Here is a 14,047-nt window from a genome sequence, read left to right as displayed (position 1 = left end):
TCTCATGCGAGTAGGATCCACTCCACCAGCACAGCCATTTCCAGGCATGGCCAACTCAGTGCAGAAATGCTTGCCCCTGGATTTCACACCTTGGGTAAAATGTCAGGGGACAATATGATCTGGAGATCCCACGCAGAGCTTGCTACCTGCAGGAGATCCCTGGAGATGCCCCTGCAGGCAGGAAGGGGCAGCAGGACATTTACACATCACCCACGTACCAACACCAAGGCAAAGTGACAGGTTGTGTCATTTGGGGATTTTCCAGCCGCAGAACAGAAATCTGGAAACTGAAAGAGGGTCATTGCTACAGCTGTGTTTTCTGAGTAGGCACAGACACCACAGCAGCAATGAAGAATTCTCATTTTGTTTGGTTTCAGAGGTATTGTCTTTTATGAAGGGTAGTCAAAGGTTAGTTTGAGCAGTTAATTATTTGTTTGGAAGCAGTCTGTCAAATTAGTGTCATTTTTTTCAAACAAGTTACACTCAAAATGCCTAAAATGCATCAATACAGAACAGGCAATGTTCTGTACAAAAGGGAACCCAGAACCCTGAGTTTATATTTTCTTTTGCTGATGTCGTTCCTGAAGGAGTGACTGAGGTCAGGTTTCGGGTGAGGAACATGGTGCTGCAAAAGAACCTGCATTATGTCTGTGACCCTCCTGGTCACAGCTGTGCTGTCCACAATCAAAAGAAATAAATAACCAAAATTTTATGGATAAATTCAATTTTAGTAAGGTGCAGCTCACTGAGCTGTGCTTAACGCCAAGACAAAAGTTGGACATGGGAGTCCTAAGGGACCTCAAACTGTCACTGAGCTTTACATTGAAAAGCCAGAAAGGTACTGGGCCATGAGACAATCAGAAAGCAAAGACATCCCTGTGTGATTAAGGAGTGAGAAACACCTCTTGAGGCAGTTCACTGATCATGAAAGTATTAGAAGTTGTTGCATTAACGTTTCATGAGAGATTTCTCCCTGCCTCTACCTTAGTTACCCTTCTGCCCCAAGATATTTAGAAATATTTCTTTGTAATCACATCTCTTGCCAGGTGATTTATAAAGCAGAATGAGCAGCAGCCAAAAATTTACTAGAACTGTTGCTGAGCAGTGAACAAATTACCTGCTGTGCCACAGTAGGACAAACAAGCTGGGCTGAGTGGTCCATGCATAAACACTAATGATCTCATTTATTTAATCCATTTCATTAATCACTACCAAAGTAAAGGCCACACTTCTACCCTCTTCTGTCCCTGGATACACTGCTCCTCTCAAATGAATGAGTTCAAAGTCATCCTCTTAAAACTTATCCGTGGTCACCACCTGGCTTGCTCACACTGAACCCTTGTGAAAATGTAGAGAGGTACTTTGCATATTCCCCTGCTAATTCCAAGAATTCAAATAAGTCCCCATTCTCTGAAAGTGAGTCATTAGTTTTGAGTCCACCATCATCATTGTTTCCAGTCAAAACATCTCAAAAAGGAAATTACAGCAGCCAAGATAATCAAGTATTCTGGGAGATATTTTGACACCTTAGATCTTACCATGGAAATTTGCTCAGAAAGTTGAATGAATCAGTAACCTGGAAAAATAACAAAATGAGTAAAATACAAACTACAATAGGTCGTGATTCAGGGGGCTACGTGCACTAACCCCATGCTGAAGGACATGCTGGAGGAGGAGCAGGGCAGTGAGTGAGGAGGAGAAACCCAAGACAGCATCTGCACCAGCAAATGTCTGTGACACATCCCAGGTTCCAGGGCCCCATGACTGAAGGAGTGCTTTGACACCGAAGTGATGAATCCAGTCGGAAAATAAATGGACAAAGGAAGAGAGCTCAGCTGATGGAGTCATCTCCTCACCGCAGGGATCTCTTCCGAGGCATTGGGCAATGTGTTTTGCTCTTCAGGGTGCTGTTGAACGTTAAATCCAGCGAATAACAGGCTCTGTAGTCATTGCGAGCTCCAGCAGGCATGAAAAATGTTGAATTCTTTCCTTCCAAACCTGGAAAATAGGTCAGGTGGGGAATATCACTGAGGGGAAACCTTTTGGTTTTATTTGCTGATTATTTCTGCTTGGTGGGGGGACGGAGTTGGAAGCCATCTGGACAATCGTAAGTGAAAATTTTCAGGCAGGCAGGGCTCCCTGCAGGCCACCCCGAGATGGCATTGGTCACAGTGCATTGCCAGGGCCGCACCAAGGATGGCCCCCAACAGCAGCGCTTTTGCAGCCCTGGAGAAAGAATCTGTGCACCTTCTGTTTTGATTTTCTTCTTAAATATGTCATCAACCTCTCTGATTGGGCCATGTCCATCTCCAGAGCCATGAGAGATTGGCTCTGTGGGCCATAGTAGAAGCTTCTAGAAGCTTCCCATAGAAGTTACCCCTGTGCCCACCTCCGCTACCAAAAACCAGGCTGTGCCAAATCAACCCAATGGATCAAAGCAGAGGGTTCCAGCAGGAAAAATAAAGGTGTTTTTTTCTGATTCAGAAGTTCACAATTGGCCTAATAGAAAGGGGAGAGGGAAGAGAATTAAATCTGCTTACTTTTAAAAAAATTTATGTACATAACACGTCTTCAAGAATCCATCTAGCATGCCAGACAGCTCCATACCTAGGATGGCTGCAGTAAATTTTCTGAAGATAATTTTATCTACACTCAGGTAACCTCAGAGAATAAAGTACTTTTTCTTCAAAAAGAAAACAAAAACAAAAGATGTTTTCAGAGCACAAGCGTTTCTTTTATTTCAGAGGCTAAAGTCATAGCAGGTCAATGAGAAGAAAAACAAAACCAGAAATATCCATTTTTCCTTGCACTGGTTCCCTAAAACCCTGTGCTGAGGCCTCTTGAGCAAGGAAAGCAGAAAGTTTCTTTGGCTGTAAGTATTAAATCATAGAATCTTTATGGTTGGAAAAGACCTCCCAGCTAATTTAAAATATATCAAGTTACTTGTCTGCCCTTTATTGATCATTGGCAATATCTGCTCCAGTGTTTGTGTACAGGGATTACAGATCTGTTCCTAATTTTTCTTTGGGAAGCAGCTTTGGAAAGCAGCCCTTCTCCACAGGGTTTGCAATAGTTCAGATGCTCTGAATCCTGGGGAGATGCTGCTGCTGAGTCCCGGGTGCTCCTGCCCTGCATGGGCTCTGCTCCCACCTGTGCTGTGCTCCATGGGACTCCCCACACGTGTGCACAGCTGAGGGGGCTCAGGACAGGGGGAAAACCACTCTGGCATTTCGAGGAGTGGGGAGGAAGGAGGGAGGCTTGGTGGCTTTCCTCCCAGCCCCCCACAGTCTGACATCAAGCCTGATTTCCTGCTGTCTGGAGACCAGGGTGGGAGTGCCAGGGTGGGCTATGATTTTGCCTAGCAGTTATCTCCCATCTTTGGGTAGCATGCTCTACCCTCCTCCTTCGCAGTCAAGAGCTGTCCTGACACAGATGTTCTCTGAAGTGGCTCTGGAGCTGCTCTCCACTTCAGTTGGGGATTTCTGTTGTTTTTCTTTAAATATTTATATTGGAGCAACCCACTGAAATATCCAAATGTATACATAAAGAACCCCAAAGCAGGAGGAGACAGCCAGCCCTATCCCCTTCATCTCCTTGTTTTCTTGCTGCAGCAGAGAGAAGCCAAAATATATGTCTGGAAGGGTCAACACTTAAACCACTGGAATATGGGAATGGGGTTTTTCCATTACTAGATAGAGCCTTATCTACCACTTTGGAAAAGATTCTCAAGCTAACTTACCAGTGAGAGATTAGGGGAAAGTCAGCAAAAATGAGAAAATGTCTCCTTCCAACAACTCCTGCTTCACCTATTTCAGTTTATGAAACTGCACAACAAACCCTAAAGGCAGAAAAAATATAGGAGAAGATAACAACCACAACCTTCAGTAACAGCTGTGGGATGTATTTAACTTGGAGAGGGGTTACGATGTTAAGGAAGCTTTAAGCCATCTTTGTGGTCTCCTAAGCCCAGGCCAGATGTGTTTGCTCAGCCATGGAACATAAATTACAGCATCCTGCTGGAATTTGAGCCAGATATCCATAACCCCAGGGGCTGCTGAAACCGTGTGAGCAGCAAGTGCTTCTTGCAGGATCACTCTCCACCTGTTGCCAAGGAGGGAAAGGAGGAAGATGATGTCTTTTTAAAGTGTTTAGTCTATTTTCAATTACTTGTAAAACTGTGATTATTACACCTAGAAAGAGCAAGATACATTCATTTCACCTTAAGCCTTCACTTCCCTCATCCTCCTTTCAGGTACTTGCATCATCCACACAGTTTCCTCATCATCTGCCTGTTATTGCTACTTTAAAATCCCATTATTTGTAAAGGGGTATATCTCTGCAGAACATTTCAGTTCAGATATTTGTCTGGAGATAAAAATGAACTCTGTGCCATAAAAACCAAACACTTACATACAGTTTTCTTTCTCTGCAGTTCCTCCAGTAAATCATTTGCAGGCCCAGAACACCCAGTCCAAGGTGGTGCTGGCACTGCTGTGCAGGCTCTTCACGACTCCTTTTACCTTAACTATGAAAACAGCTGAATTCTCACTTGACTCTTTCCTCTTGCTCCTGTTACAAGGGCAATAGAGGAAAGGTGTGATATTAACCCCACACACATCTCCATGGATTCGTCCACTGGGAACACCCCAGCACAGCTGTACGTGGAATCCCAGAATGGTTTGGGTTGGAAGGCACCACAGAGCTGATATTGTTTCTGATATTATCCCTTCCATGGGCAGGGAGAACTTCCACTATCCCAAGCTCCTCCAAGCCCCATCCAACCTGGCCTTGGACACTTCCAGGGAATCCAGGGACAGCCACAGCTTCCCTGGGTGCCCCATGCCAGGGCCTGCCCACCCTCATACTCAGCTTCTTCTTCCCACACAAAGATTCACATGCATGTGCTGGTGAAACTTCCCTGGATGGATTTATTTTATTCAGGACACCCTGGAGTTCAGCTGCCCTCCATGAATCACTGCTGACAGTGAGAGATGGTGATGTGATGCATCAAGCACGTTCCTCTCTTGGCTGACAGCTGATGACAGTGAAGTTTTAATTCCTCCCCTGGATTCCATAGCCTGGGATTTCTCAGAGGGGGTTGAGGGGGTTAGGTGGTGAGACCAGGGGGTTTCAGTGGGCACTCAGCCAAAATATTACACACACATCCTATAGCCTCTGGTGTGTCCTGACCAGATGCTGGTTTACAAGCAAATTCCTATTGCTCATGTCATAGGCTTCAGTCTCCTGACTTATAAACAACACGGGACAGCTGCAGGGATCACACACAGCCCAGGAGTTTCAAAAGGCCACTCCTGTTAATATCGAAATCTCAAGGTGGGCAGGGCTCCAAGTATTCCTGAGTGAGTTGGTGTCAGATGAAAGATTGCCAGAAGAGACAATGCCATCACACTGGAGGGTTCTACTCCAAGCTAAATGAGAGTCTTGACCATGGATGTTCCTCTGCCTTCCCATCTTTATATTAAACTCTTTGGGCAAAAGATCTGGTGAGCTCATCCAACCTGGCAATATCAGATCCACAAAAAGATGAGGAAAAAAAGTAACTACACATGAAAACTAAAGCCCTGCAGACCTTTACTAGCACATCTTCTCATGTGGAAAAGTACTTGAGGTTTAAATACTCACAGTGATTAGCCAGGCAATCATCACTGACAAAATGATAAGGACCAAGCAATAATTGTCAGCATTTCCCTGGATGCTTTATGATGTAGTTGGTAAAGGAAGAAATAGTGTCAAGACTGATTCCTATGTGCATTTCTACAACCTCTTCATGAGCTGAGTTAAAAGGGCCTCCATTAGATATTGACAGGTCCATTTATAATAATCTGCAAAAGATTCTTTGTTCAGAAATTACCTTCAGATCATCCTCTTTCCTCAAAGCCAGCCTTTAAACATTCATCTAAATAACCATATTTTGATATATTCTGCAGCTGCACATTTCTGAACAGAGGAACATGCCATTCCCAGCATTCCCACTGCTCAGGAAATGAACCTTGTGAGAGATGTTCACAAACATTAATTCTCACTAAATCTAAAATGTAACTGCCACAGATTTTCACAGCCAGTAAAAATAAAGTATCTCCTTATGAGTTCTTTTACATAAGTTTTCAGAACTGCAAGATTTTGAGGCACGATTTTGATTAGGCTGCAAAGAAAAGATCCAAACTCTTGGAGGCTTATGGAAAAAGGAAAGAGCCTTCAGCACAGACATGTTAACACATAAATCAGGCAAGAATGGGAGCCAACACAAGTATGATTTAAGAAATGCATTAGTTTCAATAACAGAGAAAGTAAAAGCGCCAGGAAACAGAAGAAACAATCTCTTTCCCTTAAAATCTGGGATCTGCCAGATTATAGAGCTGTTGTGCACGGTGCCATTAACGCTGTGCCAAGACAAGGCAGAAATCCTCCCCCTCTGGTAGTGACTGGCAGTTCCACAAAGCAGCTCTTTGAAAAGGCAGATGAGGCAACAGAAATGCCTAAGGACAGCAGAAAAGGCCAAGGGCCTATTTATAGTCCATTCCTATCTTTTTGAGTTTGGGAATCTGACATGCCAGCGAGCAAAGGAAGCAATTAGCCCATTATTGTAGTAGTACCTGAGGAAAGGCAAATGCCTGAAAGAGAGCTAAAGACTATGAAAATAGGAATATCCATGAAAAGGACTGGCAAAGAAAGATTCAAGAGCCTTGTGAAGGGTAAAAGCTACAAGAAGGGACAACAGAACATAAATGTAGGAAACATTTCAAGCTGAAGTTTGTAACATGGGACCTCAGGATCTGTCCCTGTCCCTTAAAAAGCAAAGTTAGCACATCATCCCACTCCAGATTTTTACTAAATCACATGCATGAAAAATAAATTTGAATCTCAAATACCCAAAGCAAAGAGTTCACAAAAGACCTAAAATCTCCAAAATTCTTTACAAACTTTATTTAGGATTATACATGGATAAGACAGAGTCTGTTTAGATAACTTACTGCACTAAAAAGGCAATTCTTGATTGGAATAGTGATTTTCAATTAATTAAACTTCTGTAATTTTTCACTTCCTCCAGGGAAGCAGAAGCAACTCAAGAAGTCACACTCTGCCAGGTCTAAATGTGTGTGGAACACAAACGTATACAGATCACACACACACACACACATACACACATTATATATATATATCTATATATACACACATATGGTTTATGTTGTTCTATGTATAGGACAACATAAACCAGCACATGCATCTGAGCCCCAGATTCTTTAGCAAAAACTCAGACAGAAAAAGCCCTGAATTTTAGCTCCCAGGGAACATGTACCATGACTCCAGCTCAGAAGACAAAATACAAGTTTACTTCTCTACTGAAAACACTGGGCTGGAAGTTCCTGGGAAGCAGTAACCATGGAGCCCAAGCTATCCCATTTTTTACTGTCACTTCCCAGAGTTCAACAACACTACACTGCAGTCTTTTTTTTTTTTTAATAAGAGCTGGACAGTGCAGGAGCTGCCAAGAAGCCTCTTTGCTGTCCATAATGACCCTGGGCCTCCCCGGCACTGTTAAACTCTTCCATGACGCAAGGGACTGGACCTGATGACCAACAGAGGGCTTCTTCCAAAGACCTCTCTGTGATTATGTGCTGATTAAATACCTGCGTGTATTTCCCCATTTTGCTCCAAATTCATCGGGCTTGGCCCTGCATCACTTTGTGACGTGAGTGTTATATCAGGACCTATGAATAACTATCCCTCTCCCTTGTGTGTCTGCCCCGGGAAGTTCTGCTCTTTTTTTTTTTAATCCATCCCCTGGTTTTATAATAATTTTCTCCCTGTGTTGTAACCACAGCCCTCCCACCAGACCCTGCACACAGGGAACCAGCACAAGCAGCCTGACATTCCCGTGGTGGATTCTCCAAAGAGCTGCTGAAAAGATGCCCTTGATAATTTGCACAAACCCCATATTAGCACAAGCAGTTAGAACTTCACTGCTGCCCATGGCTTTCAAGTTTAAATAAACTTTGGAGGAGCAGCTGGACATTGGAGAGAAATCTGAGAAGGGGCTTAAGGAGACCAGCAAGGCCTGCACTCCTCTGCTGTTAGAAATGGTTTGTTTGGGTTTGCTTCAAAACAGACAAATAGGAGAGAGATCCAGAAGGCCCTTGCTGGGATCTCAGTGACAGAGCCTGCCAGAGCTCTGGAGCATTTGGAAAATGCTCTCAGGGATGCACAGCGTGGGACTCTTGGGGTGTCTGGGCAGGGACAGGGGTTGAAGTCCATGATCCCTGTGTGTCCCTTCCCACTCAGGATATTCTGTGATTCCACAACTGTGCAGAGGTGACTTACCACACACAGAGTGGCTCTCCACCATGTGTACTCTGACCCTTGGAATCATCATCCAAAGCAGGGGGAACTGGGTGGCCTGGCTCTAGGAAACAGCGGGCTCAGCTCCAAGCTCTTTGTACCAGGAACAGTGACATCCGGGATGCAGACACCCACCTACTGCAGGGTGCAGCTACCTGTCATCCTGACAGAGCTCTGTGTGACAAATTAATGTCTACAGGAGATTACCTGGACCCTGTTAGGGGAAAACTTCCCATTTGCTTCTAAAACCTTCACTGACCCATGTGTGGCGCTCTGGTTAATCCTGGGAAGAAAAACAAACGCATGAAAGCTGTCGCCATCTGACTGTGAAAACTTTGAATAATGGGGTGACTGATGGGCCAGTTTACTTTCTGAACCTGATGCTTTCCTCTGTGAAAATACTTTCATTTGGTTAGACACGTTCACAACAGATTTCTGCAATGCATGCTTCACACCTCACCCATGGCAGTGAGGTGCCACATTGGTGATACATCCTAGGTGACACTGTCTGCATGATGCCAAATTGAGACTGTGGAGTTCAGCAATGCCAGGATTTGGGGATACTGGGGGGGTGGCAAATGGGACACCCCTGGCCATGAGTGCTGGCACACACAAAGACAGTGGTATCCCAGACTGCATTCCCGGAGTGTGGGCGGCAGGAAAGGGGGGATTCTGCCCCTCTACCCCACTCAGGTGAGACTCCACCTGCAAAGCTGTCCCCAGACCTGGGGCCCAGCACAGGAGGACATGGATCTGTTACAGCTAATGCAGAGGGACCACAAAAATTGTCAGAGGGCTCGGGTTCCTCCACCATAAAGAATAGTTGAGAGAGTTGGGGTTGTTCAACCTGGAGAGGAAAATGGTCTGGAGAGATCTTACTATAGCCTTTCAGTGCCAAAAGGGGGCTTAAGAAGAAAGGTGGAGAGAGGTTTTTATGGTCTGTAGTGGGTTTAGGATGAAAGGAGAAATTTAGATTAGATTTTAGGTGGAAATTCTTCAATATGAAGGTGGGGAGACCCTGGGACAGAGAAGCTGTGGCTGTCCCTGGATCCCTGGCAGTGTCCAAGGCCAGGCTGGACAGGCTTGGAGCACCCTGGGATAGTGGAAGGTGTCCCTGCCCATGGCAAGGGTGGCACTGGATGGGGTTTAAGGTCTCTTCCAACATGAAGAACGCTATGATCATATTGAGGAGTGGCAAAATGAAGGTCATACATCACTGCTGTGGAAACACATACATGGCAAACCCCTAGGAGAGGACAAAAGGAGAATTGCTTCATCTCACTCCAAGCTGCCATTAATGTTAGTAAGCAGAGGCTATCAGCAGTAGTGAAAGAGCCACAAAAGTCTCATTACGTGGCAACAAATCAGTTTAGAAACTGCATCATCTAACAGCTCCCAGCCTCACCCTTTACCCATTGTTCTGGTGAATGAATTTGCTGCCTAAACACACCAAGCCAGCAAAAACTGAGGTGTAAGGAGAACATTTCAGTGCCTTAGGTAGCAGTGCTCCTTCCAGCTTCAAAGAAAATCTGAAAGAGAGTGATCTTCATTTGCTTAGATGTAAACTGAGAAAGCCATGCATCATGATGCCCTATGCACTTATTTAATTATTTTTTTTTAATTTTAAAATATAGGATTGGGAAGTTAACTTAATAAAAAGTTAAGGGGAGCACACCTGGGTGCAAACAGGATTTCAGCACTTAGAAATCTTGGCCACTGCCAAGATGCTTTAGGAGGAGACAACATCTTTAAGGAGGGAAAATGAATATTACAAATTATGTATAACTGCTTTTAGCTGGAAATTTCCACAAATACATTTCCAAAAGCAGTGGATACACCACACTTTCCACAATCATTTAATTGATAACCTACCCTCCATAGAAACTTCCCAATGAATGGAGTCCCAAGAACTATCCAATTAAATCAATTGGTTTGACTTTTGTAGAATAATGGTCAGTCTTCAAAGAGGGATTAGGCCAATTTAATTACAGGAACACACAGAACTACTAATTAAAATACTATTAATTCTCGCCTCACTTTCCATGTGAAAGCACAAAGAAAATAATTTAAAATAACACATTTAAATGTGTTTAGGAGCATTACCTGTGATTCATGTAAAGAACATTTGAGGAGACAATTCCTTACAAAACACAACCTGGTTGTTGAGTGATGGCTCTTATACTTTCCTCATTCAAAACCCACTCCACAGACTTTATTTCCCCAAATATCTTCCATAATCTCTGGCAGACAGTTGGTGTAATTGCTCTCATGCTGTTCCTACCCCAGACAAATCCGGGGGGTGGGTGTCAGGATAAAGAGGGAGCATTTCGTTCCACAAGCACATCCCTGAAAACATTTCATGTGCTCAGCCAGCAAATGACTGCATAAAATATATGTAAGATGATAACTACAGACACAGCTATCACTCTGAATTATCCTCTATTCCTCTTTAAGATATGCAAATATTTTACGAAATGTCAAGATCTTGGGAGTTTTTTTAAATACCATGTTTGATCTTCTAAAATCTGTTAAAGGTAGCAAAGCCTAATGCTGTACCAAGATACACACCAGCACCTTCCTGCTCAGGGACGTGTTTAGAAGCTCAGAAGAGATGAATGTAACGTTTTTATCGCAGGGAAAGGGGGGGAAGCACCTCTGAAGCAAAGAGGACGGAGACGGTGGAGCTCCAGCACCCAGCTCTGCTTTCCCAGGCAAACACCGACCTCTATGGGCAACACGGAATGGTGCAAAATAAAAGACTGAAGAAAGGCCAAATGTTCGCGGAAAAAAAAGGAAAAAAATCTTGGTGAACCTGTCTGGAAGACAAAGTCATGATACTGAAGCAGGATATGGATAGGGATCACCCCTGTGGATGCAAGGATGCGCTCCAGAAGTAGTCACACCCCTCCCCAAACGCTTCCAGAAGTTTTGTATTGACCCTTGCTGGAACAGATTTTGGTGGCAAACACTCAACTCAATGCACAGAGCATTCCTAAAACCAAGGGGACGACTCCCTAAAGGAACTTTCCAGTGCCTGAGCCCCTCTGGCTCCTGATCCGGCACACCTCAGGCGTTCCTGAGCCCACAAGGGAACGCAGACGCCTCCACTGTACACCAACATTTGAGCCCAGCCTTGCCAAGGCATCACTTGGCGCACACAGGGTGGGCAGCCAGGATGAAGGAGCAGAATTCCCATGCCAGAGGATGGCCAGTTGGGAATATGGAGATGAGAATTTGACTCCATGTTCTCAGAAAGATGATTTATTATTTTATGATATTATATTATATTAAAAGAATGCTATACTAAAACTGTACTAAAGAAAGAGGAAGGATACATCAGAAGGCTAAACAAGAATGAGAATGAAAGCTCATGATTGACTCCTCAGAGTCTGACACAGCTGATGGTGATTGGCCATTAATTAAAAACAATTCACATGAAACCAACCAAAGATGCACCTGTTGGTAAATGATCTCCAGACCACATTCCAAAGCAATCAGATAATTATTGTCTTCATTCTTTTCTGAGGCGTCTCAGCTTCCAGGAGAAGAAATCCTGGCAAAGGGATTTTTCAGAAAATACCACGGTGACACTGGGTCACAGCAGGAGCAAAACCAACACACCAATTATGGCACAAACTGCACAAATACAGCAGGGCAGTGGGAAGGTGTCAGTCTCTCCCTGACAGCAGGAGCTGCTCCGACCTCTTCAGTGGAAAAGCAACTAAACTGGCGACAATTCTAAGCCTTGTTTTGCCTCAGACCTGCAACAGGGCAGGATGCTGCAGCTCCATGACAAATTTGGTATGGGAAACACATTGCACCTCTTCCTGCTCTGCATTTTAATCTTCCTTAACTCAATGACAAGGATGCAAACAAATGGAGTTTTCCTAATTGGTTTAGGATCAGTTTCTGTGTCAAGATTTAATCCATCTTTTTGCAACAAAGGGGCTTTTTGAACCAGTGATGAACAACTGTAATTTTGTAGATATTCCTGCAAGTGCAAATTCTTCATCATTAGATATAAAACTATCACAAAATAACACCAGCAATCAATTTTTTGGACAGATATTTTGTTTGAAATTGTGGCATGTACGATGCAGTCACTAGCAGTGAAAATTTAATCTAAATTAAAAACATTAAGTGCATTAAGGGTTTTAACCTAAAGCTGCAGAAGAGATATCTTATCAGAAGCAAGGAGAAAAGAAAAATATGTAATAATAATAATAATTAAAGAAAAAAGAGGGAGAGAGAAAAACATGAAAACCCTAAAAATTTAATAAAGTTTACCAGTTGGAGAAGACTAAATTGTTTCAAAATGTCATTTTTAGGCCTGACAAAGCTTTTTTGGAGATGCTAGTTTAAAAGGTTTCCTCCACAGGCACACTGAATTTTTTTAATGTTTCTTTAATGTTTCTGTGACTTGCAGCAGGGAGAACCTAGAGGGTGGTGGAGTTAAATCATATCCAGGCCTTGCACCAAAATAAGAGAACTTCTTACAGCCTGAAGTCACAAAAACGGACAAAACAGAAAAAAGCAAAAGGTTCAACATATACAAACCATGATATTCAATACCCTGCTCAAATAAAAAGCAGTCTCCAATGGAATCCCAGCTTAAATCTTCAAAGAACTGGAAGTTGACAAGTTTATATTTAGGAATTCCCTGCCTGGCCCCTCTCCCCTGTCTGTGTCCTCCTGTGGGGCTCTGGAAAACTCCCTCAGCTCCTTCAGTGCTGAATTGAATTCTGCCTACACAACTCTATGATTTTATATGTTTTATATGTTTTCACAAGGAATGAAATTTCTTGGTTTGCCCTTTGGAGGCGAGCTAAGTGAGCTTCTCAATTTAATGGGACCTTCCATTAAAAATTAACAACCATCTCATAAAAGACATTTAGATAGTCCATGAGGAAGTGAGAGGAATGAAGAACCTGGAATCTGTGGCAGGTCATGCATGTCAGGTAGGAAATAACTCTTAGCAAAGAGAGACAGGGAAGTCCCAGAGTGGATTGGGTTGGAAGGGACCTTAAAGCTCACCTCATTCCAACTCCTTGCCTTGGACAGGGACACTTTCCCCTAGGCCAAACAGGGAACAAAACCAGGCAAACAAGCAAAGAACAACTGTACATACAATTCTACATAAATGCTGGAAGTTGGGGGGAAAACATCACTAAACTGGAATGTCTCATTTTAAATGAATCTGTTGCCATTTTAGCTTTCTTAGAACTATGGGGTTTTTTTAAAGCTGGGGTTCCAGTCCAAGTCCCTGCTCAAGCAGGGCCAGCTAGACAACTCTGCCCAGGAATCACCAGCTGGGCTTGAGAAACTCCAAGGACAGAGGCTGATAACAATCCTGATAAAACCCAACTGTGAAAATGTCCCCCACTGGCAGAAGGAGGGGCTTTCCTTGTCCCAGCCTTTCTGACATCAGGAAGATGAGGCTTAATGAAGGCTGGTCTTACCAAGTACTCAGACCTCTGGAGAGCTTTCAGTGTTATCAGAACAAAAGCTTGGATAACCTAAGCCACCAGCCAGCCACTCCAGCAACCCAATTCCAAAAGCTCTGGGTACCCTGCAACTCTTGCTCGATATTCAAATGGAGCAATAACCCTCAAGATTGCACCTGTGAAGGATGTTGTCTATATAAGTTTTTTAACTGGTTCAAGTTTGCTTATTTTGGTTAGACAGGGAG

This window comes from Geospiza fortis, unplaced genomic scaffold (genome assembly GCF_000277835.1).
Source record: "Geospiza fortis unplaced genomic scaffold, GeoFor_1.0 scaffold229, whole genome shotgun sequence".
Classification (NCBI taxonomy): Eukaryota; Metazoa; Chordata; class Aves; order Passeriformes; family Thraupidae; genus Geospiza; species Geospiza fortis.
This window is presented reverse-complemented; position numbering follows the sequence as displayed.